The sequence below is a fragment of the Rhinolophus sinicus genome, chromosome 1, assembly GCF_057876585.1.
Source record: "Rhinolophus sinicus isolate RSI-liver-muscle chromosome 1, RSI-T2T, whole genome shotgun sequence".
Classification (NCBI taxonomy): Eukaryota; Metazoa; Chordata; class Mammalia; order Chiroptera; family Rhinolophidae; genus Rhinolophus; species Rhinolophus sinicus.
The window spans coordinates 87,167,986-87,195,784 of record NC_142501.1 but is presented as its reverse complement, the minus strand read 5'-3'; the positions used below and the strand labels follow the sequence as shown (position 1 = coordinate 87,195,784).

The 27,799-nt window shown below is 41.9% G+C and overlaps 1 protein-coding gene across 5 annotated transcripts in view; it reads right to left on the bottom strand.

Moving 5' to 3' along the window:
• CRADD (CARD and death domain containing adaptor protein) overlaps positions 1-27,799 on the bottom strand; it is a 392,758-nt gene that overhangs the window by 260,457 nt on the left and 104,502 nt on the right. The gene's annotated exons all lie outside the window — the stretch shown is intronic.

Here is a 27,799-nt window from a genome sequence, read left to right as displayed (position 1 = left end):
AGAATGATGGGGCTGGTGGATCTCTGCTGCTCTTTGCTCAAACTGGGAAGAGTCCTAGTTCTGCAAATGAACGGTGTGAAGGTCAAATATACTGCTGGAGAAGAAAAGATGCAAGCCACCACGAAATACTACTGTCTGTCTCAGAAATCGGTAAACTAGTCAAAGACCCCAAAGTACATATTTTTCTTCAAGCTATTTAAGAATGTTGAACAAGCTTTTACACAGTATATAAGCCCAGAGTCTGAATGAGCAAGGTGTGGAGATTGGGGGAGGTACAGGGTAAGTCTGTAGAGATCATCCCTTGGGAGCAAAGCTGTTTGATCCTGACCCAGAAACAAAAATCATTCATTTGTTCATTCGTGCAATGAGTGTTAACCTCCTATATATCCCACAGATTGTTCTAGGTACTGAGGATACAGCACTGCACAAGACAGACACGGAACCTGCTCTTCGGGAGTTTATAGGCTGGGGCAACAAATGAGAACACAAATACACAAACACATGCATGTTATTATATAAATTCAATAAAACAGGCTATGGGCTAGAGTGTGACCTGGGGTTATGCGGGCACTTTAGGTGGGGTGGTCAGGGAAACCTCTCTGGGGAGGTGACCTGAGCTGAGACCTAAATAATGAGAGGAAACCAACCTTCTAGAGTGATCTCTGGACCAGCAAGAGAAAAGCGAACTGCCAAGACCTTGAGGCAAGACACCCACTGGTATATCTAAAGAACAGAACAGGGACCAGTGTGACTGCCGTATGAGCCATGGGAGAGAGGCAGGAGATAAGGGACAGATGGAGGCAGGAGCTCCTTCATAAAGGAGCTTGAATTTTCTTCCAAGTGCAATAGGAAGCCAATGGAGGATTTTAACACATTTATGTTTTAAAAGACCACGCTGGTTGTTCTCTCTAGTAAACTGCAGCGATGAGCATAGAAATAGTGACAGGTTAGGAGGTGATATGGGAGTCCAGTGAAAGACGTCAGAGTTTGGACTGGGGTGGTAGCAGAGGAGATGAAAGAAGTAGATGGATTTGGGTAAATCCGGAGGTATTTCAATAGGTCATAGTGATAGACTGCATGTGGGAGATGGAGGGGGGGGGGAAGCACTCATGGTGATGCTTAGGTTTGGGGCTCAAGCAATTGGGTGCATAACGGGGTTTTTTTACTGAGATGGGGATCCAGGGAGGGGCAGGTCTTATGGAGAAAGTAGGAATGAGATTAAGAATTCTGATTTGGGTACAATGAGATGCCTCTCAGATGCTGAAGTCTGGAAGTCAGGGTTAAAGACGTAAGTTGGCAAACAAGCTATATGTAAAGCAATAGAACCCACTGAGGTCACCCAAAGAAAGAGTATAGAGAAGTTCAAGGATCAAGTATTGGATGCTTTCTAATAGCCAGAGGTAAGGAGGGGCAGGAAGAACACCCAGTGAGGTGTAGAAAAAGACAAGAAAGAGTGGGTTGACATCAGCCAATAAATTATTCCAAGAAAGTAAAAAGTGACCTATGACATCAAATGTTGCCGAAAGTCAAGTAACATAAGAAAAGAGAATTAACCACTACTGTATATGACTACTACTGTATATGGCAAGATGGATGTCAGAGGCACCCTTGACAGAAGTACTTTCAGTGGACTGGTTGGGATGACACCCACATGAAGTGGGTTGAACAGAGAGTGAAGGATGAGAAAGTAGAAATGGGGTACATGGAGAGTTCTTTCCAGAAGCTCTGCTAGGAAAGGAGAGCAGAGAAATGAAGCAAGTAGGATAGGAAGCAAGTAAGGCTTTTTTTGTTGTTTTTGCCAACTTTTTATTTTCAAAGACATAGAAAAGTAGAGAGAACCGTATAATGAATCCCCTGTGTCACTCAGCTTTGACAGTTTTCAACTCCTCATCACCATTCCTTCATCAATTCCCCCACTCATTCCAATTCTCCACCCACAGGGTTATTTTGAAGCAAATCCCAGACATTATTTTAAGGAAAGACTGTTTTTGTTTTGTTTTGTTTTGTTTTTAAGTGAGAAATAGTGTTTGTTATAAGAAGAGGAAAACAAAAGGCCCCGTTATATAATGCTCTCACTGAGGAAATTCCAGCTCCATCACTTTAACAGACTAACTCCAGTAGAAAGTGTGAAACTTATTTTTCCTTTAAGAGCTTCTCAAACTATGACCCACAGCCCACTGATGGGCGACGAGGGGCTTCCCCGTGAGCGGTGAGCTGAGGCTAAAAACCCAAATCCTTCCATCGCTTGGAATGAAGGGAAAAAGTCCAAGTTTGTGGTCTTTTGTTTGCCTTTTCTGGGGGGAGGCATTGTTTTTGTGCATGCATACGTACCATAACTTACTGTGTTTCCCCGAAAATAAGGCGTAGCCAGACAATCACCTCTAATGCGTCTTTTGGAGCAAATATTAATATAAGACCCAGTCTTATCTTACTATAACATAAGACCGAGTATGATATGATATATGACATGATATGATACGATATGATATGATATATGATATGATACCAGATCTTATATTAATTTTTGATCCAAAAGACGCATTAGAGGTGAATGTCTGGCTACGCATTATTTTCAGGAAAACACAGTATTAAGTTATTGAGGATTACTAAAATTAGTACCAGGCTCAGACAATTAAATTCACAGACTCATCCTAGAAAAAATGCTACATATTTCATTGCTGAATATCACTACAGTCACCTTCCAAGTACTCCCCTTGGGAAGCTATGCACCGATGCCAGTGCCTAGTCCACCCTTCAAAACAATTTTGGAACTCTTTTTCTGGAAGGGCCATCAGAGCTGTTCTTGTATTGCCCTTGATGTCCTGAATGTCATCAAAATGTCTTCGTTTCAATATTTCCTTTATCTTCGGGTAAAGAAAGAAGTCATTGGGGGCCAGATCAGGTGAGTAGGGAGGGTGTTCTAATACAGTTATTTGTTTACTGGCTAAAAACTCCCTCACAGACAGCGCCCTGTGAGCTGGTGCATTGTCGTGATGCAAGAGCCATGAATTGTTGGCGAAAAGTTCAGGTCGTCTAACCTTTTCACGCAGACTTTTCAGAACTTCCAAATAGTAAACTTGGTTAACTGAATAATCTTAATGAATAATCTCTCTGATAGCAAAAAAGATTAACAACATCCTTGCAGAAGTTCACAAAAATAATTGTCAGGCCTTGTATATTGAGTATTACAATTTTAATAGTTTTTTTTTCTTTTTAAAAATGTGTATACATTTTTTGGCACCTTCTGTATATATTTTAAAACAACGTAGTATTTTGTTTAATTTTTTGCCACAATACTCCTGTAGTAGCAGAGACACCAATGCTTGAGAGAAGGGAACTACTAAGAAAACAAGGGAAAAGAAAATGGGGTTATCCATTTGTATGACGAAAAAGTGTGTGTGTGTGTGTGTGTGTATGTGTGTGTGTGTGTGAGTGTGTGTGTGTGTGTGTGTGTGTGTGTGTGTGTGTGTGTGTGAGATGCTTTACTTCTTGGGGGAGATGCTAATACCCAATAATCACTAGTAATGAAGCGATTTCTTTTGGGGGAAAGGTTTAAATATAATTGTGCTCATAAGAAATTCACATCTAGTCAAAATTTGGGACCTACAGAGTCAGTTCCTAAGGTCAGGGGCAAAACTGAGGACTGATCATGCTTAAAACCTAAAGAATCACATCGTTTTTTCAAATCTACCATAATCTTTCATTTTTCTAGCACAAGTATCTCTTGACCAAAGAAAAATCAGTGGAATAAACCACAGATTTCATTCTCTGACTCACTACAAAAAGGATTTTAGGGAATTTCCATCAAGAACATATAAAGCTGGAGTCCTTAGGGTTTTCTATACATAGAGAAATGCCATGTCACATGCAAATAGAGACAGTTTTATGTCTTCCTTTCCATAACATTCCACTTTGGATGTTTTATTCCTTTTTCTCGCCCAATCCCTCTCGCCAGGACTACAATACCATGTTGAGTGGAAGTGGCAAGAATGGGCACCCTTGTCTTATACATGATCTTAGAGGAAAGGCTTTCGGCTGTTTCCCGTTGAGTATGACGTTAGCTGTGGGCTGGTCATATACAGCCTTCATTATGTTGAGGTTTGTTCTCTCTATACCCACTTTGTTGAGAGTTTTTATCATGAATGGATGTTGAATTTTGTCAAATTCTTAGTTACCTACTTAAAAAAGTTAGAATTGATAAATGGATTCTTTCAACTTGCAGGATTCAAAATCAATACACAAAAAAAGGTGTTGTGTTTCTATACATTAATAATGAACTATCTGAAAGAGAAATAAAGAAAACAACCCAATTTGCAATTGCATCAATAAGAATGAAATACCTAGCGAGATGTCGTCAAAATGGCGGCATGAGGTGAGCCTCTGTAATCTCCCCTGGAATTTACAACTAATCGAACAACTTTAACTCCACAAAGGACTCCCGGCACAGCAGACAGGCACGACGAAGAGGCCCACTACTGAATTCACCTAAAAGTGGGTGAATCACGCGTCGGGGGAGGAGGGAAGGGAGAAGTGCAGAGACGGAGCCGCGCGGGTGAAGGACGCAGACCTAGCTCAGTGCTCCAAGCTCACTGCAGCCCGGAACTACAACAACTGCAGGAGAGGGAAGAACTCAGACTGCTAGGGCTCCATTTATGGCCCACAGGGCTGAGGGGGCAGCATATAACACGGCCGAACCCAATGCTCATGGCAGACACCTCGGAGAAAAGACTGAGGGAAGAAGGCTGAAAACAGTGGTGTAAGCCCTCACTGCCGAGCAGAGAACGGAAGGCTTAGGCACTGAGACTAGCTGCCCCCCATCCTACCATCCCAGAGCTCGCCCCGCCCCCACTGCCCAGTGCTAGAAGCCGAAGAGTAGCAGTGTCAGATCAAAAGAACAGATATTTGCTGTTCTGAGAACTGAGGACCGCAGACACAGATTCACAGCCCAACTAGTTCTAGCAAAGGGGAGAGAGCTGTGGAAGCAGGACCGACTAAGGTGGTGGTCGCCGCCATTGCTCTGGGCCATCTCTCACAATTCTCCCTGCCCCAGGCCCCACCTATCTGGGAAGATCCCTGCAGAAGTAACCAGAACTGCTGAAACATAGGGCTCTGAATCTGGTGCAGGAAGAGCTTTGGAACTTCAAAAGCTCTCTGCATACCCACACGGACACTGCGGCCTGTGACCCAGGCGAACTATTAACAGAGGAGAAACCCATCTCCCAGGGAATCCCCCCCATTGTGTGAGAAGCTGGAATAGTGCAGAGAAATCATAGCACTACCGTGTGAGAGAGAAAAAAACGCTGCAGTCGGAGAGACAATAAAACATTCTACCAACAAGTACTGGAAAACAAAAGAAAGACCTCTTCCTATCAACCTGTTGCAGAAGCCACTCCTGTAGATGTCTAAGAAGAGAAATAATAAATCAGTAATTGCCATGAATAACCAAGGCAACAAGACAGCTCAGAAAGAAAGTGAAAAGTCTCCCAAAAAGGAACTTAAAGATATGGAAATATGTGACTTAAATGACAGAGAATTGAAGACTGCAGTTCTGAAAAACATCAACGAGATCAAGAAAACACAGACAGGCAGTTTAATGAACTCAGAAACACAATCAAAGAACAACATGAGCATTTTACGAAAGACATTAAAATTTTAAAAAAGAACCAAATACAATTTGAGGAGATTAAGAACTCAGTAGAAGATATTAAGAATGAAATAGCCAGCTTAAGTAGTAGAGTTGACAGATGGAGGAAAGAATCAGTGACATCGAAGACAGAAACCTGGAAATGACACGGATAGAAGAAGAAAGAGACTGGAGACTTAAAAGAAATGAAAGAACTCTACAAGAACTTTCTGGCTCCATCAGGAAGAACAATATAAAAATAATGGGCATACAGGAAGGAGAAAAAGAGAGAAGGGAACAGAGAATATATTCAAACAAATTGTCGATGAGAACTTCCCAAACTTGTGGACAGAACTGGATCCTCGAATCCAAGAAGCAAATAGAACACTTAATTACCTCAATCCCAACAGGCCTTCTGCAAGGCACATTGCATTGAAGCTGTCTTAAATCAACGACAAAGAATCCTCAAGGCAGCCAGGGAAAAGAAGACAGTAACCTACAAAGGAAAGCCCATTAGATTATCATCAGATTTTTCAGCAGAAACTACAAGCCAGGAGGGATTGGAACCAAATATTCAAACTATTGAAAGAAAGAAATTATGAGCCAAGAATAATATACCCAGCAAAGATATCCTTTAGATATGAAGGAGGAATAAAGACCTTTCCAGACATACAGAAGCTGAGGGAATTTTCTAATACACGACCTGCACTACAAGAAATACTAAAGGAGGCTATTTGTCCACCATCAACAGGGACAATTCGTGGCAACCAAAACATAAAAAGGAAGAGAGTAAAGGCCTGAACCGGAATATGGGAATGGAGAAAGTAAGCGTGCTGAAGAAAATGCAACACTCTAAATATCAAACTTTCTTTTACATAAACTTAAGGATAACCACTCAAAAAAAATCCAGAACTGAAATATATACTGTAATAAAAGAAGAAACAGAGGGAAACATCATAGAATACCACCACACAGAAATAATAGACAGCAACAAAAAGGCAAAGAATCAATGGAGACACAGCTTTACCAGAAAACTTAAGATAGAATAACAGGAAATCCTCACATATCAATAATCACCCTAAATGTAAATGGACTGAACTCACCAATAAAAAGGCACAGAGTAGCAGATTGGATCAAAAAACTAAATCCAACCATACGCTGTCTCCAAGACACACATCTCAGTTACAAGGACAAGCATAGACTCAAAGTGAAAGGGTGGATGGAAATTGACACTAAGCAAATGGTACCCAGAGAAAATCAGGTGTAGCCATAATGATATCAGATGAAACAGACTTCAGGGTGAAAAAGATAACAAGAGACAAAGATGGACATTGCATAATTGGAAAGGGGACTATTCAACAAGAAGACATAACAGTCATCAATATGTATGCCCCCAATCAGGGAGCACCGAAATATACCAAGCAACTACTAACAGAACTAAAGGGAGAAATTGACCAAAACACAATTATACTAGGGGACTTAAATACATCATTGACAGTGATGGATAGATCATCCAAACAGAAAATAAATAACAAAATAGCAGCCCTAAATGACACATTAGATGAAATGGACATAATTGACATTTATACAGCACTTCATCCTAAAACATCAGACTATGCATTCTTTTCTAGTGTACATGGAACATTCTCAAGGATAGACCATATATTGGGACATAAAATCAGCCTCAGCAAATTTAAGAAGATTGAAATCATACCAAACATATTCCCTGAACAAAAGGCTTTGAAACTGGATATCAACTGTAAAAAGAAAGCGGGAAAAAACACAAATACATGGAGATTAAACAACATACTTTTAAAGAAGGACTGGGTCAAAGAAGAAATTAGAGGAGAGATCAAAAGATACATAGAAACAAATGACAATGAAAATACATCCTACCAAAATTTTTGGGATGCAGCGAAAGCAGTTTAAAGAGGGAAATTTATATCATTACAGCCTTATATCAAGAAACAAGAAAAATCCCAAATAAATAACCTCATGTTACACCTTAAAGAACTAGGAAAAGAAACCCAAGGTCAGCAGAAGAAAGGAAATAACAAATATCAGAGCACAACTAAATGAATTAGAGAACAAAAAGACAATACACAAAATTAACGTGACAAAGAGCTCGTCCTTTGAAATGATTAACAAAATTGACAAACCCTTGGCTAGACTCACTAAGATAAAGAGAAGACACTAATTAACAAAATCGGAAATGAAAAAGGGGAAGTTATCACAGACACCACAGAAATACAAAGGATCATCCAAGAATACTATGAAGGACTATATGCCACCAAATTCAATAACCTAGAAGAAATGGACAAGTTCTTAGAAACATAGCCTTCCAAGGCTGAACCACGAAGAACTGGAAAATCTAAACAGATCAATCACCAGTAACAAAATTGAATCTGTCATCCAAAACCTTCCCAAAAGCAAAAGTCCGGGACCAGATGGCTTCACTAGGAATTCTACCAAACTTTCAAAGAGGACCTAACACCAATCCTGCTCAAACTCTTCCAAAAAACTGAAGAAGAGACAATACTCCCCAACTCATTTTATGAGGCCAACATTACCCTGATACCAAAACCTGGTAAGGACAGCACAAAAAAAGAAAACTATAGACCAATATCTCTGATGAATACAGATGCAGAAATCCTTAACAAAATTCTAGCAAATCGAATACAACAATGCATTAAAAAGATTATTCATCACAACCAAGTGGGGTTCGTCCCCGGGCACAAGGATGGTTCAACATCCACAAATCCATCAATGTGATATATCACATAAACAAAATAAAGGACAAAAATCATATGATTATCAATTGATACAGAAAAAGCATTTGACAAGATACAACATACATTTATGATTAAAACACTTAATAAAATAGGTGTAGAAGGAAAATACCTTAACATAATAAAGGCCATATAAGACAAACCCCCAGCTAATCTCATAATTAATGGTGAAAAACTGAAGCCCTTTGCTCTACGTTCAGGAACATGACAAGGCTGTCCCCTATCACCTCTGCTTTTCAACATAATGTTGGAAGTCTTTGCCAGAGCAATTAGGCAAGATAAATACATAAAAGGCATCCAAATTAGGAATGAAGAAGTTAAATTGTCACTCTTTGCAGGTGACATGATGCTATATATAGAAAACCCTAAAGACTCCACCAAAAAGCTATTAGAAACAATCAACGAATACAGTAAAGTTGCCTGCTACAAAATCAACGTATGAAAGTCTATTGCATTCCTATATACTAACAATGAAATCTCACAAAAAGAAATACAAAGAACAATTCCTTTTGCAATTGCAGCAAAAAGAATAAAATACCTAGGAATAAACTTAACCAAGGATGTGAAAGACTTATATGCTGAAAACTATAAGTCATTTTTAAAGAAATTGAAAAAGACACAAAGAAATGGAAAGACATTCCATGCTCATGGATTGGAAGAATCAATGTAGTTAAAATGGCCATATTACCCAAAGCAATGTACAGATTTAATGCAATCCCCATCAAAATCCCAATGGCATTTTTTTTTTAAAGATTTTATTGGGGAAGGGGAGCAGGACTTTATTGGGGAACAGTGTATATTTCCAGGCTTTTCTTCCAAGTCAAGTTGTTGTCCTTTCAATCTAGTCGTGGAGGGTGCCGTTCAGCTTCAAGTTGTTGTCCTTTCAGTCTTAGTTGTGGAGGGCGCAGCTCAGCTCCAGGTCCAGTTGCCATTGCTAGTTGCAGGAGGCACAGCCCACCATCCCTTGCGGGACTCCAGGAGCTGAACCGGCAACCTTGTGGTTGAGAGCCCACTGGCTCATGTGGGAATCGAACCGGCAGCCTTCGGAGTTAGGAGCATGGAGCTCTAACCGCCTGAGCCACCGGGCCGGCCCCGCCCAATGACATTTTTTAAAGAAATAAATAGAACAAAAAATCATCAGATTTGTTTGGAACCACAAAAGATCCCGAATAGTCAAAGCAATCTTAAAAAAAAACAATACTACGGAAGGTATCACACTCCCTGACTTTAGCTTGTACTACAGGGCTACAATAATCAAAACAGCATGGTATTGGCAGAAAAACAGACACATAGACCAATGGAATAGAATTGAGAACCCAGAAATAAAACCACATATATATAGACAGATAATTTTTGACAAAGAAGCTAAAAACATACAATGGAGGAAAGACAGCCTCTTCAATAAATGGTGCTGGGAGAATTGGATAGCCACGTGCAAAAGAATGAAACTGGACTGCTATTTGTCACCATGTACCAAAATTAATTCAAAAGGGATCAAAGAGTTAAGCATAAGACCTGACAATAAACTGCATAGAAGAAAACATAGGTACTAAACTTATGGACCTTGGGTTCAAAGAGCATTTTATGAATTTGATTCTAAAGGCAAGGGAAATAAAAGCTAAAGTAAACGAATGGGACTATATGAAACTTAAAAGCTTCTGCACAGCAAAAGAAACCATCAACAAAATAAAGAGGCAACCAACTGAATGGAAGAAGATTTTTGCAAACAGTGCCTCTGATAAGGGGCTAATATCCAAAATATACAAGGACCTCATGAAAATCAACAACAAAAAAACAAACCACCCAATTGAAAAATGGGCAGAGGACCTGAAGAGACATTTCTCCAAAGAGGACATACAAGTGGCAAATAGACATATGAAAAAATGTTCAACATCACTAATCATCAGAGAAATGCAAATCAAAACCACAATGAGATATCACCCCACACCAGTAAGAATGGCTACCATCAACAAGACAAATACTAACAAGTGTTGGGGAGGCTGTGGAGAAAAAGGAACCCTCATACACTGTTGGTGGGAATGCAGACTGGTGCAGCCGCTATGGAAGGCGGTGTGGAGGTTCCTCAAAAAATTACGAATAGAATTACCATATGACCCAGCAATCCCTCTCCTGGGTATCTACCCAAAAAATCTGAAAACATTTATACATAAAGACACGTGTGCTCCAATGTACATTGCAGCTTTGTTTATGGTGGCCAAGACATGGAAACAACCGAAATGTCCTTCGATAGATGAATGGATAAAGAAGTTGTGGTATATATACACATTGGAATACTATTTGGCGGTAAGAAAAGATGATATAGGACCATTTGTGACAACATGGATGGTTCTTGAGAGTATAATGCTAAGCGAAATAAGTCAGACAGAAAAAGCCGAGAACCATATGATTTCACTGATATGTGGTATATAAACCAAAAACAACAAAGGAACAAGACAAACAAATGAGAAACAAAAACTCATAGACACAGATAATAGTTTAATGGTTACCAGAGAGTAAGGGGGGAGGGGAGTGCAAGATGAGGGTAAGGGGGATCAAATATACGGTGACGGAAGGAGAACTGACTCTGGGTGGTGAACACACAATGGGATTTACAGATGACATAATACAGAATTGTACACCTGAAATCTATGGAATTTTACTAACAATTGTCACCCCGATAAATTTTTTAAAAGAAAAAAAAGAAAGAATAAAATACCTAGGAATAAATTTGCCCAAGGAAATGAATAACCTGTATATTGAAAACTATAAGACATTAATGAAAGAAATTTTAAAAGACAGAGATAAATGGAAAGATATTCCATGTTCATGGATTGGAAGAATCAATATCATCAAAATGTCCATACTACCCAAAATAATCTACAGATTCATGCAATTCCTATCAAAACGCCAATGGCATTTTTCAAAAAAATGTAAGAAATAATCTAATGGAACCACAAAAATAACAAGAATAGCCAAAGCATTCTTGAGAAAGATGAACAAAGCTGGAAGCATTAGGCTCCCTGATTTCAAACTATATTACAAAGCTCTACTAATTAAAATAATATGGTACTGGCATAGAAACAGATACTAGATCAATGAAAAAGAATAGAGAAATAAACCCATGCATATGCAGTCAATTAACTTATGAGAAAGGAGCCAAGAATATAATGGGGAAACGACAATATCTTCAATAAATAGTGTTGGAAAAACTGGACAGCCACATGCACTCTCTTACATCATACACAACAATTAACTCAAAACAGATTAAAGAAAGAGTTGAACGTAAGACCTAAAACCATAGACTTCTAGAAGAAAACATAGGTGGTAAGCTTCCTGACACATGTCTTGGTAAATAAATAATTGAGATTATGTCATACTAAAAAGCTTCTGCACAGGAAAGGAAATTATCAACAAAATGAAAAGGCAAATCATATATCTGGTAAGGGGCTAATACCCAAAATATATAAAGAACTCACACAACTCAGTAGCAAAAAGCAAAGCAATGTGATTTAAAAAATAGGCAGAAGATCTGAGTAGACATTTTGCCAAAGAGACATACAGATGGCCAACAGGTACATGAAAAGATGCTCAACATCATTAATCATCAGGAAAATGCAAATCAAAACAACAGTGAGATTCAACTCACAACTGTTAGAATGACCAGTATCAAAAAGACAAGAAATAACAAGTGTTAGCGAGGATGTGGAGAAAAGGGAACCCTTGTGCACTGCTGGTGAGAATGTAAATTGGTGCAGACAGTATGGAAAATAGTATTAAGGTTCCACAATAGATTAAGAATAGAATTACCATATGATACAGAATTCTACTTCTGGGTATTTATCTGAAGAAAACGAAAGCACTAACTCAAAAAGATATATTTACCCCCATGTTCATTTCAGCATTCTTTACAATATCCAAGATATGGAAACAATCTAAGTGTCCACTGATGCATGAATGAATAAAAAAAAATGTGATAGTACACACAGTGGAATAAAAAACAATGAAATCCTGCCATTTGTGACAGCATGGATGGACCCCCAAGGGCATTATGCTATGTGAAGTAACTCAGACAGAGAAAGACAAATACCATATGATCTCTCTTATATATAGCATCTAAAACAAAACAAAACAAGCAAACAAAACCAAGCTCATACAGAGAAAAAATTGGTGGTTGCCAGAGGTGGGGGGTGGGGGGAGGAGACATAGGTGAACTGCTTTGTTTTGGGTTTTTGGTGGGTTTTTTTTTAGTTTAAATAAATTGTTTAAATAAAAATAAAGAAAATATAAAGCTATCAATATTCAAAAACTATAGAGTCTAAGACAGAAAAATATAAATAAAATAGAAATTCAAGACCAGTGAAAATATAAACACAAGAATGAAGACTATGGTTGCTACAGTTAAGCTTCAAGTTCACCTCGGGAGCCAAAAAGAAGGAAGGAGTAGCATCCATTACAGTTTCAGAAAAGATGATAGATGTACTGTTTCTACCTACAGAAGCAAAGCTCTTCCTGCCAGTGGGTTCCACAGGATATTTTTCAAATGGGTTATAATTTTGTAGCCTTGAGTAACAGAGCTGACAGCATCCTGGGCTCTGGGATCTCGGGACAGAGGCCACAGTGTTTAGGAGTTCCCATAAAATTCCATTAAGTGACAAACTCCCCGAAAGGGTGGGGGAGGGGCTTGTATTCACTTTACAGAAGCAACATATGCTACAATTTTCTGAAACCATATCTACTACTTACATTGCAACTTGAATAGCTGAAGAGTTCAGACTACTTTAGCATATTGTGAGATCCCCAATTAGAGGGCTCAAAACAAAGAATTTGTGCAGGAAGGAAAAAAAAAAAAAAAAAAAAACGAGTAACTTGGACTGTGTTTGGTTTTTCTTTCTAGAATGATATTTTCTACAGCAAACATCTCTTTTGCAAAATTTCCCTCCTTCCAGAATAATGCAGCTGTGGGGACAGAGCCAGGAGTGCAGTTTCCAGGCTCTCGGCCTCACGTGGAAAGGTGCTGGCTCAGGTAGTAAATGGCCATCAACTGTGATCAGATGGCCATCAGCTGTGGCTAGTTGGCCGTCAGCTGTAACCAGTGAGCCATTGGCCACTAATATAACTGCTGTGGCTACACTAGCAAAAAAATGGGGGCTAGCAAGAAGATGGTGGCTGAGCCAGCAAGAGCGGATTGCAGCTAGTGTCGTGCGGGAGACCCTGCTCGCTGCACCATTTGTCATGCGGGGGACCCTGCTCGCTGCGCCATTTGTCATGCAGGGAGGCCTGCAGGGTCTCTGCTCCCGCTCCCCATACAAGAACGCAGGATATGGTGAGGCCAAAAAGGAACACCCACGGAGCCATAGGTAGGGGAGTCATACCACTATATTCTCTCTGGCGGCACTATACTCTCACTGGAGGCTGGATCCACACTGTCCGCAAACCGCCATCCACGCTTGCCAGCCCAGCCGCCATCTTCTTGCTAGCCCCATCCTTCTCTTCTCCTCCTTCTTCTCTAGCGTAGCCACAGCAGTTACATTAGTGGCCAATGGCTCACTGGTTACAGCTGACGGCCAACTAGCCACAGCTGATGGCCATGCAATCACAGTTGGCCATTTACTACCTGAGCCAGCACCTGTCTATGTGAGGCCGAGAGCCTGGAAACTACTTTCTGGGGCTCTGCCCCCACACTCCACCCTACAGGCTCTCGCCTCACAATCTACGCGACAAGCGTCTTCCGCGAGGGGACCTGTGCGAGGAGCCTGGGGGTGAATGCAATATCCTAGACACAGCCAGGCTCTCTGGGCACAGCCAGGGTTTCTCAGGGCACCACCAGTGCTTCTGGGCACGGCCAGACTTCCTGGACTTCTTAGGGTACCACCTGTCTTCCCGGACACAGCCAGGGTTTCTCAGGGCACCACCAGTACTCCTGGGCACAGCCAGACTTCCTGGACTTCTTAGGGTACCACTAGTTTCCCCGGGCACAGCTAGGATTTCTCAGGGCACTGCCACTTTCTCTGGGAACAGCCACACTTCCTGGACACAGCCAGGGCTCTCAGGGCACTGCCACTCTCTCTGGGAACAGCCCGACTTCCTGGGCACAGCCAGGGTATCTTCAGGGCTCAGCCAGACTTCCTGGACTCAGCCAGGTCTCTCAGGGCACTGCCACTCTCTCTGTGCCTCTCAGGGTACCCTGCTGGAACAACAGTGACTCACAATCAAGGTGCTTACATATTCTCAATGGCGGCCAGTCAAGAGACAAAAGCAAATATCCCCCAGTTCCACTACATGGTGGTATGTTCCCAAACAAACAGTCAAGTTGTCCATTAAATTAGGGATGGAAGGCAATTCCCCATAGTCCATAGTCATTCGCCAGGGCTGTCCTGGGGGTGAGGGACGACCTTGACCTCACCCTCATCTCCCACGGAGGACTCAGCAAGCATTACCTCCTGGGACTACAAGTCCTGCATCCGGGCTGCCCGAGCAGGAACCTCCCGGCCCACAGGGCTGCAACAACCTTCGCTTTCTCCGGCCTGTGCTGGTTGGGGAACCGTCCACATCTTTCCACCTCTCCACGGGGCTCCATCTCTCCGGCAGCTGCTTGGCTTTTCCTGTGCTGGTGGGAGAACCGTCCACGTCCTCCCACCCCTCCACGGGGATCCAGCTCTCCGGCAGCTGCTCCTCCTGGTCTTCCTGAGACTGAGTGTTCATACACACAAACTGCTCCACCACTCTTGGGAGAGCCTTGGCCGGCACCGTACCCTGCTCGCTGCGCCATTTGTCGTGCCGGAGACCCTGCTCGCTGCGCCATTTGTCGTGCAGGAGACCCTGCTCGCTGCACCATTTGTCATGCAGGGGACCCTGCTCGCTGCGCCATTTGTCATGCGGGAGACCCTGCTCGCTGCGCCATTTGTCATGCAGGGAGGCCTGCAGGGTCTCTGCTCCCGCTCCCCATACAAGAACGCAGGATATGGTGAGGCCAAAAAGGAACACCCACGGAGCCATAGGTAGGGGAGTCATACCACTATATTCTCTCTGGCGGCACTATACTCTCACTGGAGGCTGGATCCACACTGTCCGCAAACCGCCATCCACGCTTGCCAGCCCAGCCGCCATCTTCTTGCTAGCCCCCATTCTTTCTCTCTTCTCCCTCTGCTAGCGTAGCCACAGCAGTTATATTAGTGGCCAATGGCTCACTGGTTACAGCTGACGGCCAACTAGCCACAGCTGATGGCCATGCAATCACAGTTGGCCATTTACTACCTGAGCCAGCACCTGTCTATGTGAGGCCGAGAGCCTGGAAACTACTCTCTGGGGCTCCGCCCCCACAGCTAGCAAGTGGGGTTGGTTGGCAGAGAGAAGTAGCAGGTTGCGGATAGTGTGAATCCTGCTTCCTGTGTCTCCAACCCAGCCGCCAGAGAGAATATAGTGGTATGACTCCCCTACCTATGGCTCCGTGGGTGTTCCTTTTTGGCCTCACCATGTCCTGCATTCTTATGTGGGGAGCAGGACCACACAACCTGCATGCTGGCCCCGTGTGACAGAAGCTATACGATTTTTAGTAACTTAAGTCAGGTATACTTCACATACAACAAACTGCATATATTTTAAGTATGGAACTTGATACAATTTGGCATATGAATACATCCATGAAATAATCACCACCACTGTCATGCGGGGAGTCATCAGGCGGCCTCAGGGGTCTCTGGTCCCGCTCCCCACATAACAACGCAGGACATGGTGAGGCCAAAAAGGAACACCCACGGAGCCATAAATGGGGGAGTCATACCACTATATTCTCTCTGGTGGCATCTCTGCAATCCGCGCTTGCTAGCTAGCTCAGCCACCATCTTCTTGCTAGCCCCCATTTTTTTGCTAGCGTAGCCACAGTAGTTATATTAGTGGCCAATGGCTCACTGGTTACAGCTGACGGCCAACTAGCCACAGCTGATGGCCATGCAATCACAGTTGATGGCCATTTACTACCTGAGCCAGCACCTGTCTATGTGAGGCCGAGAGCCTGGAAACTACTTTCTGAGGCTCTGCCCCCATGTTCAATCTCTAATATTATAAATTATTGGAAGTCGAACGCCCTATCTTTCAGTTCCTTCGTGCTCTCGCAGAACCTGCTGTCTCACAGTGGAATGCACAGCCCCCTCGGGAAAGATGGAGTGACCACCTTTCCCAGGTCATCTTCTGGAGATAAACTAGTCACATTCTGAAAATAAATGACTACATCAAGCACTTCTTAGCCTCTGCTTGGGGAGAAACCTTGCCTCTAAGCGACAAACTTTGGTAACTCTGGGAAATTAGAAGATTCTGTCAGTCGACACAGGAAGTGGGAAAGAGAAAGAGTTGGGGAGAGGGGAACCTCACCACCACAGTGTCTGACCTTGAAAAGCTTCACTACTGAAGATGTACAAACAACCCAAAGAAGGAAGAGGTAAGAGCTAAGAGCTGGGAAACAAAGAGCTACGAAGTCCAATGGAAACAGAGATGCTTCCACCTCAGCGCAGCCATATCTCCTTTATCAGAAGGTCAGTGATGGCAACAAGACAACATCCACAGCCCCCAAATCTGTCACACACCCCATCTCCTACATCCCCCACAATGCTGGGGCTCAAACAGTGTTACTGGTCCCCCTTGGAAGGTTCGGTAATCGAGGTTTCTACAGGTCAAGTGATTACTAAGGACAGCAGAGCTGAGACTGCAAAGTATGTCTTCTGATTCCAGAGCCCTTGCTTGTTTCCTCTTCCCCAGACTGGATCCTCAAGGTGTGATGAAATATGACAACAACCTCACAGCCTCCCTTTAGAATCAAGAATGTCACTCTGACAAGAGCTCAGTAACGTGTTTGGTAAAGTGGTGCCCGGAAATCTGTCCTCAGACCTCAGGGAGTGCACATATGGTGACCAGGAGCTGTGGCAGAGATATGTTTCTGCGAGTATATATACATTCCAGTGGTCTGAAGCTGAGCCATATTTCAAATGCACTAGAGAAGCTTGCCGCTTCATGGAACTCCAAATAATCCTTTCCTGAAAGAGGAGGATAATGGACAACATTACTACCACATACATTCCAGTAACTTGTTCAGTAAGTTTGTATCCTTGCCTGCCGGGCTTCCTTGGGGTGAAGCATGTTTGTGTCATCACATCAGCATCTCAAGTGCCCGACAGTGTGTGGCATACAGTCGTCCTCAAAAGATATTTGTGGAATGGATGAATGAGGACAACCGGCCTCACCACAAAACTCTGTAGTTCTCACGTTAACACTCTGATGGAAAAGGTATTTGTCCCTACATGATGGCAGAATAATCAGTCAACAAGGAGGCAATCCTTTCCTCTTCAGGTCGTTTTAAAGAACTTGGCATAAACATGTATTCCTTTCCATTAAAATCTTCTGAGAGTGGATCTAATTTGTTTTGTTTTCCTGGGGGAAATCTATCGCTGCTAGTGATAGAATGCCGTTAACATTTAAAAGAAAAAAATAAACAAACAACTGGGTTTACTAAGAGGGCAGTACAAGGCTCCTTAAGCAGACTTACGATAACATGTGGACAAATGAGCGCCCCACCCTTTCAAAGCAACCCTATTGGGAAGCTATGAATATATCCAGTGATACTAGTTTCAGACAAAAAACTTGCAGAATGACTTTTCTGGAACTGCCTTTATCTCTACAATCAGTTCATGTGACATATAAGGAAACCTGTTATATTACTTTATGCTCCTGGCTCATTTTTAACCAAAACTTTCCTTAGCCAATTTGATTATCACCTAGGGGGCAGACCTGGTGGGGGACAGTTCTTGGCCAGTCCCCCCAATCAAATCCACCAGCTAAGAATGAATACCAAAAGTGTAAAAAATCTTCAGCTACACGTGCCAACCGCTCTAAAGGCAAATTCCAAAGCGAGACTGCAAAGATCTCTTGAACAACGGCCACATTATTGGAAGATGTGTGCAGCTTTCAAGGTGAACTCATACATAATTCTGCACAAACTGTAATCTAAAGAGGCAAGACAGTCTTGTATGTAACAACTCCATTATGTCTTAGTTATCTTTATACCATCGCCCTGGCACAGTGCCCTGCACATAGTAGGGCATGTAACAAAATGCTCTGCAAAACAGATTTCCCTTGGACTGATCAAACTGTGGGATAACCATTGGGTCTTAGCCCCTAGACTTGTTACCTAAGGAGGAAATGCAGCCTGTGTTCCCTCCTTGTCAAAGGTGGTGTTTTGATAGCAACTGACGATCTATTTGATTTTACTACCTCCTATATCCACTCGCAAAAGAAAGTCTATCCCTCCAAATGGTGTCTCTTAAAGATAAAATCTTTATTTTTAAACGACTGAAATGGAAGGTGAAGAGATTTTAGAATCTATGAGAAAACACTGGCACCTACCATTCTTTTCTAAATTTTGAGCCACTGGCCATCAAGATAAAAATGAAAAAAATTATAGATCTATAACCATAGCAAAGATAATGATATTAACATTGAGAATGTGCCTACTATGTATTAAGTACCATGGAATGTGTCATCTTTAGGAAATCCAACAAAAGAGGTAGTACCATTCTTACTTCTACAAAGAAACTTGGAACTTTGAGAAATTGACTCCGCATGTACAAGCTTACAGTTATTTGAGGGCAGAGCTAAGGTTCCAACCGAGATTTGTCAAAATCTGAAGTTGACCTTTACCTCTAAAACACGGAGTATATGCAAGACATCTAAAGCCGAAGGCCTATATGTGGCCTACAACAAACAGTGCTTTGATAAAAATGAAATGACTTGCCAGTGTTTAAAAATACGAGGTTTTACATAAGATACAGATGTGTACCTCCCCTACACCAAACTCACTCACTCATGTGCCTACACACGCCCAGCCCAGCAGGTAACACATTGAGTCTGTGACTCAATGTGACTCAGCTATGCCGTGCTGCCTGTCCAGTACTTTCTCTTCAGGAAAAAACCAAAGCAAATGTTCCACGTGTCCCATCTTATCTGGATAGCCCACAGGAATTTAGAAGCATACCATTTTGATGCAGCACAGAATAACAACTGAGATCAGGTCTAAGCCCTTTAAAGAAAAATCTAAGGCCAAAGAGTTAAAAGACTGTTACATGGTCACGAGCTACGGGCCTAGATCTCGAATGTTCTTACTTTTGTCTGCTCTGCCACCCAGCTTCCCACTGGTAGCCACCCATACATATGTCTGAGTTAATGACCTGTGAAGTGAGGTGCCACTATGCCCCCCAAATACCCTCTCATGAGCTTGCATTTCTAATAAGCATTGCTAGTACTATCAAGACTTCACATCTGTTTTCCTCCTTCACCAAAGGTCTCCCATGAAAAGTCGTGCCTTGGCTGCTCTTTCCTGCTCTCCAGGAGCTGCCGCAGCAGTTGTGGCTGAATATTGAAGGGCAGGTGCTATGAAGGAAACCCCAAAGGAGTGTCCTTAACGATGATGTACCAGGTCATACGTACCAGTGGGTGACTCTAGCCCATGACCCTTTGGAGGAGACACAGTTTTTATTTTCAACTCTGATGTTAGCCACAGAAAATCAGTTTGAGTTATTCTCAAGTATTACATAAATACGAAACCATATAAACTAGCGATGTTTCTCCTCCTTACTCCCAAAGGAAGTAAGCTTATCAAATTTAAATTTTAAAACTTTCTCTCCTAGACCACGAAAAGATACTGAAGAAACAGCTTGCAAATTATTTTTAGAGGTGTTTGTAGCATAGGCATTATCAAATATGCTGCTGTAGTTCCTATTAAAAAAAAAACACAGAAAACAAAAAACATCATGTTGGACTCATTCCAGTGTTTCTATATGTGACTAAAGTCAGAAACGGCATTTGTGAAAATATCAATTCTTTTAAAGAAGGGACATCACATTAATAATGAGTTGGGCCTGAAGAGGATTTCAAAGTAAGTAGGTTCCATGTTTTTCTGATAAATTGATAAGGAAGAGAAACCCCTTTATTAAGCAGGACAGATTTTTTATTTATACCAAAATAATATTTCGTCGCCATTTGTTTTCATTTCACTTCTGACTGAATACCTTCTCACAGTCTTCCATGAATATCCATTCTTACGCCCTCTAACTGTCTTGCGAGGCCGACTGGCTTTCCCACTGGACAGTAAACCACTCTGGGACTCTGTGTTCTAATATCAATTCTGTGCATCTAACATCAAATATGAAAGACTTGCTCTGTGTGCTTTAGCGCTCTCTTCATCTTCAGGTTGGCTCCAGACACCTACAAAACTGAAAAATGGAGCCCTGACACATAACAAAGGTTTTTCAGATTCTCTGCAAGACCGCAGAGAAACAACATGGCAGTGCGGATTACTGGGTGTTCATATCTTTCTGCTGGTGCTCTGGGACTGGATTGCTCTCCAGCAGAGGCTCTGGACTCAGAAGGCCTCGGGGCAGAGACCAATTCTGCCACTTCCTAGCTGTGCAACCTTGGGCAACTCACTTAACCTCTCTGTGCTTCGGCCCCCTCAGCTCTAACATGGTATTGCTGAGAGAGTTAAATGTACGTAATTAGGTATTTAAAGGGCTTAGCACAGCTCCTGGCATACAGTAAGATTCACTAAATAGTAACAATATTTATTATTTGTCCATTTTGATGCCCTCACTGGCATGCCGCGAGTATGAGTAAAATTTTGTCATTGAGCTTGAATACATTTAGTGCTTTGATTCTTGAAGGAAACAACAATGCCAGACCTATTCGTAAATTTTCTAAGGCTCCAGTCAGACATCTCTAGGGCATAAATCACTTTGTGGGGCTGCCATACGTACTGCACTGCAGGTGTTTCAGAAAGTCACAGTAAATCTTGTAAAGCAGAGGGGATGAGTCACACACACCCTGCAGCAGACACTCAGCCATGTGGTTTGCTGTTATTCCCTGACTGGTGACATCCTGAGCAGCACACAGAACAGATGACAGTGACACAGCCACACACACCCTCCGGTATACCTGGGTTTGACAAATGCCAAATAGTTTTGCAAGAAAGGAAAGCAATGGCCTGGGGAAAATTCAGTGTTTTATTTGTTTCTTTTGCTGGTTTTAAAGGATCTCTTTATTGTGATAGTCCTAAAAATATTTTACACGTGTTTCTTTGGTCTCCATTTCTAGTAAAAAGAAAAGAAAGGGCAAATATATTCTGTTGAAGAATAAGCATAAATGTTATTTTGTGGCTTAAAGTGACAATTTACAGAGTTTTACTTTTCCATGAATAGGAAGAACGTTGCCACGCATTCACTCTCATGACTGCTTTGCCTCTGATTACGTCTTTGTAATTACAGTAAGAAAGAGATTTTGCATCTTTCTCACACATAAGGACTTTATAAATGCTATTCCAACTAATTTATTCTTATTTACACATTGTTAAAAACGTATCCATAAACAAAATTTTAAAAACCATAAAATGAAAGGAATACTACTGGAAAGTAGCACAAATTAACCGTGAGAGCTTAAATTTGGGTGACAGGCAGAGGTGGGTTTGTGGCCAAGAAACTTTTAATCCCTCTACAATTCAGTGTCCTCATCTGTAGTGAGAACAATAAGAGTATCTACATCTTGTAAGACTGGTGGTACCAGAATAGTGCCTCGTGCAAAATGTGGTTCAGTAAACAAATCTTGAAGAAACAGAAGGAATGGGAGTAACGTAAAAAGGAAGGGTAGGAGGAGACAGGGAGTGAATAGTCCTGACTCCCCCTGAGTTACACAAACAGTGACTATAACCCAGGCCTTTTACTAGGATCCTGCCCCGAAATTAACACTTCTTTTTTATTATGTAAATTTGCCATATTCAATAAAGTAGAGAAAAAAGTGGAAACAACCCCCATGAACACATCACCAAGCCTCAATAATGATTACATTCTACCATTCTGATTTCATCAATTTCCCTAAACATACTCTTCCTCTTTTGACAGAGTACTTTTAAAGAAAATCTCAGGCATCATATCAATTCAACAGTAAGTGCTTCTAATAAAGTCTGTCCGTTCATTCAAATCAAGTTCCAAACAAGGTTCATACAGTGCATTTGGTTTACTGGTCTCTTAAGCCTTTAAACTTTTAACAGTTCCCCCTCCTACTTTTTCCCCACAACATTTATTTTCTAGAGAAATGGGGTCATTTGTTTTGTAGAACTTCCCATATTCAGGACTTGGCAGATTTGTACTCCTGTGGTGGTCTCCTCTATTTCCTGTAAACTGGTAAATAGCTATGGAAGCCCACTGAGATTCTGGTTCAAATTTGTGGGGAGGGGGTGTGGGCAAGAATACTTCACAGGTGGTGCTGTTTCTTTCCTATCAGTTCACATCAGGAGGACTATAATGTTCGGTTAGTGATGCTGACATTGCAGTGGGGTCGAGTGTTGTCAGGTGGATTCTCCCTTAGAAAGTTCCAATTTCACCTAATGATTTTAGCACCCATTAATGGTTGCTGCCTAGCTCCATTATTTCATGAGATGTTGCAAAATAGTGGTTTTCTATTTCTAGCATCCTTCTGCACTTATTAGCTGTAATTCTCTATAAAGAATTTACCTTGAAGTATAGGGGTGTGCGTGTGTGTGTATGTGTGTGTGTGTGTGTGTGTGTGTGTGTGTGTGTTTGTATTATCCTTTCTTTCTTATGCTGCAAGTAAACACTTTTTCCACTTTACTTTTATCACTTAACAATAGATCTTGAAGATTACTTCATGGCAAAATGGCAAAATGTAGAGATTTTCCTCGTTCATTCTTACAACTGCACATTATTCCTCTTTATGAATGTACCATTTGGGTATTCAAGCATTTCTTTATTGATGGATATTTGGAAGGTTTCCAGTCTTCAGCTATTACAAGCAATGTTGTAATAAATACACTTGGGCCTGTATCATTTTGGATTTTTGGCTCAACATTTAGGTGAACTTTTCAGTCCTCTCATAAGTTAAACATGCCATCTTAAAAATGGTATTTCCAATGCATTACACTGAATTAAAAAGAAGTTGAAACCCAAGGTACAATATGGTATAGAATAGGTGTTTTCTTTAACTACAGTGCCATACACACCTGCCGCACAATTAGTGTCCTGGAATGTGACATAAATGTGAATTTCGAACCCCAACCCCAGGCCTTCTGAACAGTCAAGTCTGAGACTCCCTGACCTAGTGGGGAAAGTGCTGTCCTTAGAATCGGAAGAGTGACATCTGGGTTCAGCCGCGCGATCTGAACCAACACGACCAGGCCTGGTTTCTTTACAAATGGTTCCTTGTATGTTGAAGATAATAGATACCTTCCCTACCAACTTCACAGGGCTGCTGTGAAGTTCAAATTCAATTATGTATAAGAAACTAAAGTAAATTTTAAATATTAACATCTAGCTATAGGAAGCGCACCTGCTCAACCCATATCCCCACCTTCTACAATAACAAATACCCTATTCCTACCTTGAGTCTTAAAAACAAATAAAGGCCTATTGTTTGTCCTTAAATGCCTGCATTCCTTCACTGATTCATTTTTGCAGGTTCATGTAAACAGACCTGGCCGGTCAGCATTCTCTTCAGGAACACCCACCTCTCTCCAGGACACTACCAGGCAGTCACCACAAGGATTTGGTCCCACACAGCGAGAAGAAATAGCTCAAGGCCACGAAGAGTCTGCCTTTGATTTACTTTATACAAAGGTGGAAAATGCCTGATGCTTCAGAAATCATTGCCAGTAATGAGACAGACAAAGAAAGAACGAAAAAGTCCAACCCACCATTAATGTTCTAAAGGAGAATTTGTTCTGCCATAATTTGGTGCATGGTGTACTTTCAGTCTGGCTCTGTAAAGCCAATAAATCCAGACAGGTTCAGAGACTGTTTATTTTTTTAAATGACAGGCAAAACCACTATAATTTTTGTCATGCAAAAAAAACTGCACTATTCAGTGGCAATTTTTTCTGAAGGATCCAGAACAGTTCCTACCATCCGATTGTGAAAGTCATTCCTCCAATACAAAACTTGAAGTACAAGCTACAGCCAAACAATATGCAAGAGTAAATATGAAAGCTTTCAGGAGGAGGGGATGGCTGGACAGGTGAGAAGACGTCTATTCTGGAGAAAATGTCTTTACTCAACAGTTATTGAGGCTTCAGAGAAATTAAATTATCCCTAATGTAAGATGAAATAGCTTTAGATGACCTTTCACCTGTTGGATCTGAGTAAAGCATTAAACATCCCTTTTCAGAATGCATGTCAGGGGTTAGGTTTTTGGCGGAAAATTAATTTAAATAGCCTCTTCTCCAAATCAACAATTTATTATTCACTGATGGCCAGGTGACACAGTGCTAGGGGCCTAGGATGTCACAGCCTCTATTCTCTGTGAGCTGTGGGCTCAGAAGAGGCGCCAGCAGAGAACAGTACCCTTTTCTCAATGAATGTTGATCTTCTAAACACACATTCAGGTACAGAGTCAATGGTGAAATCAAATGATATCTTTTCACAAACAGGCCTGCATACCACTGTATTGTGGTGAGTAAAGTTGTATATTCAAAGAAGGTACAAGCAGGGGGATTACTCACACCTCCCCATTAGTAAGACAGGTTTCCTGAGGGAAGGGGGATTTCTGAAGGTTCTCACAGCTCCAGAAAGGAGGCCAGCTGGCAGATGTGGACAGCGGAGGTGAGCCCAGCCCAGACAGCGGTATGGAGGGGAAGACGAGGCGCAGGCCTGGGGACAGACAGTGGACTTGCCGGCAAAGACTGCAGGAACCGGCAGAAGCTGGGAGGCCAGAGGGAAAGGAGGAGTGAATGGGAAGCAAAGCGTGAGGAAAAACTAAGCAGTTTATGGATGAGTCACACTGTGAGTGAGGCTTTGCTTTATTCAAAATAATACTTAACAGTTATTGGGGGTTTTACTCTGGGCTTTTTACTTTAAGGGCTTTTATGTGGATGAAATCAGTAATCCTGTGTGATGTTCGTACTACTCTTTCTCATCTTCACTTTTCAGGTGAGGAAATGGAGACCCAGAGGTCACTTATCCAAGGTCACACAGACAGGAAGCAGCAAAAGTCAGGATTTGAAGCCTAGCATTCTGACCCTAGAGCCCACGATCTCAACCTCCCATCGATGCTGCCTTTCTAGAAGAAAAGAGGGAGGGTTACTATAGAGTATATGGGAGGAGAATGGCACCGTTGGCCTGGCAGAAAGATCAATTCTTCCATAGCGTTCAGCCCTGTTCTGGGAAGAAACAGGAGAGACACAGACTCAGGGATGATAAGCAAAGTTGGAATGACCTGGTTGTAACCGAGAGAGTAAAGAGGGCTGAACACTGGGACGTTAGAGAACCGAGCACAATTTAGTCTCCTTTGCAAAGCGGTACGCCAAGGATTCCCCCCACCTCCAATCTGTCATTTGGGGGAGGCAACATCAGGTGAGGGAGGGCAGGGATGATAGAGAGAAATAAAAGAGCAGAGACGAGGCCCCAGCCAGGGAGGCTGCCTGGTGTAATGGGAGGGGCATGAGATTTGGAACCAGGGACACCTGGGTTGCTCCCTGGCACTTTCAGTTTATTTCTGTTCTGTGTAACCATGTGCAAGGTAGCAGCTCTGTGTCTGTTTCTACACCAGGAAAATAAGATTTTTTTAAACGGAAAGCATTATATGTTATTAAATACATAATATATGCAAAAGTACTAGCACAGTGCTTGGCATATGTGAGATATTCCAAAAATATTGAGACAAAGAAAGAAAGAAAAAGAGAGAGAGTGAAAGAGAGAGAAATTGAGAGAGAGAGAGAGAGAGAGAGAGAGAGAGAGAGAGAGAGAGAGAGAGAGGAGGCAGGGAGGGAGGGAGGGAAGAAAGGAAAAAAAAAAAAAGAAAGAGGGAGGGAGGGAGGAAAAGAAGGAAGGAAGGCAGGAAGGAAGGGAGGGAAACCCCGTGCTAGCTGCTGCTTCCTAGGATGGGGAGACTGGCAGGGAGGGCTTCCAAAATGGCAGTAAAGGGAGGCACACCGGGGACACCATCACAAGTAGCGAGGAGTCGCGCCTGCCATGCTACATTTGCCACGTGCACAGTAGGGTACCAATGTCCGGACTGGTCAGTCCTGTTTCCAGAGTTTCTGCCAGTACATCACCAAAACAGTTTGCTTGTTCACTCATTCCGTGCTTTGTTCGTTCAACAAACATTTGTTCCAGCCGCAGAGCCTCCCTAGGAAGGCCGCAGTTGAGGAGATGTAGGGGAGGGACCTTCACGATGGCTGTGGAGCTCTGTGATCATCAGCCTAGAGGCTACGTGCAGCGGTCAGGAGCCCAGTGTTTCCCCGAAAATACGACCCAGCCGGACAATCAGCTCTAATGCGCCGTTTGGAGCAAAAATTAATATAAGACCCTTTGTTATATTATATTATTATATTATATATATATTATATATACTATATTACATTACATTACATTACATTACATTACATTACATTACATTACATTACATTATATTATATTATATTATGTACCGGGTCTTATAGTAAAATACGACTGGGTCTTATACTAATTTTTGCTCCAAAAGACACATTAGAACTGATTTTCTGGCTAGGTCTTATTTTCAGGGAAACACGGTAAGTACAGCATGACGGTAACTAAGACACACTCCGTAATTACCCTCAAAAGCTTACAGTCCTAGGAAAGACAAACACATTTTTACAACACAGTCTGATCACTGCTAAGAAGTGCTTTGGAACAGGGAGGCAAAAGTGACAGAATCCTATACGTATAAGATTTCATAACTGTTTATATCATCATAATAAATATCTCACAGTTCTATAGTCAGGCAAGACCTTATGATGGTTACTCCGATATTACTCTTCATGCAATTCATTCAACAACAGTCATATTTTATCAGTTCCTTGTTCGTTTCGTAGTATTAGGCACCAAGTGTACATTGGCCATCATAAAACTTTTCCCTGTTATATTCTGATGTTCGCCCAAAGTCTGGTTCTGAATACCAGTTATAACTCCTGGCAATGTTTTGTTTCAACAGTAAAATACCATCCTGCTCACCCATTATTTTAGGTAATTTATTCATTACTATGGGGAAATGAGCTATTTTCAAAGCACCACTACTTGTTTTGAAAAAGTGAATACTGACTGCAGCTCTTTATCCTGGCAAAAATCTCATAAGCACTGCTTGTAACCTACCTATAGGGCTAGATAATTCCATTTTATTTCAAACTTCTGCAAAGTTTGAATCTCAACACAGTTGTGCAAACAAGGTGCCTAACCAGAACCTGATTTCCCTTCTTTGAAGATCAGTAAAAAGAAAACCACTTAGAATAGGGCTATTGTAAGAGCGACAGTGGTGGTAACCAATCATTTCACTGTAATAAATGAAAAGGTCCCTAATTGTCCAGCCACCCACCCCATTTGAAAAG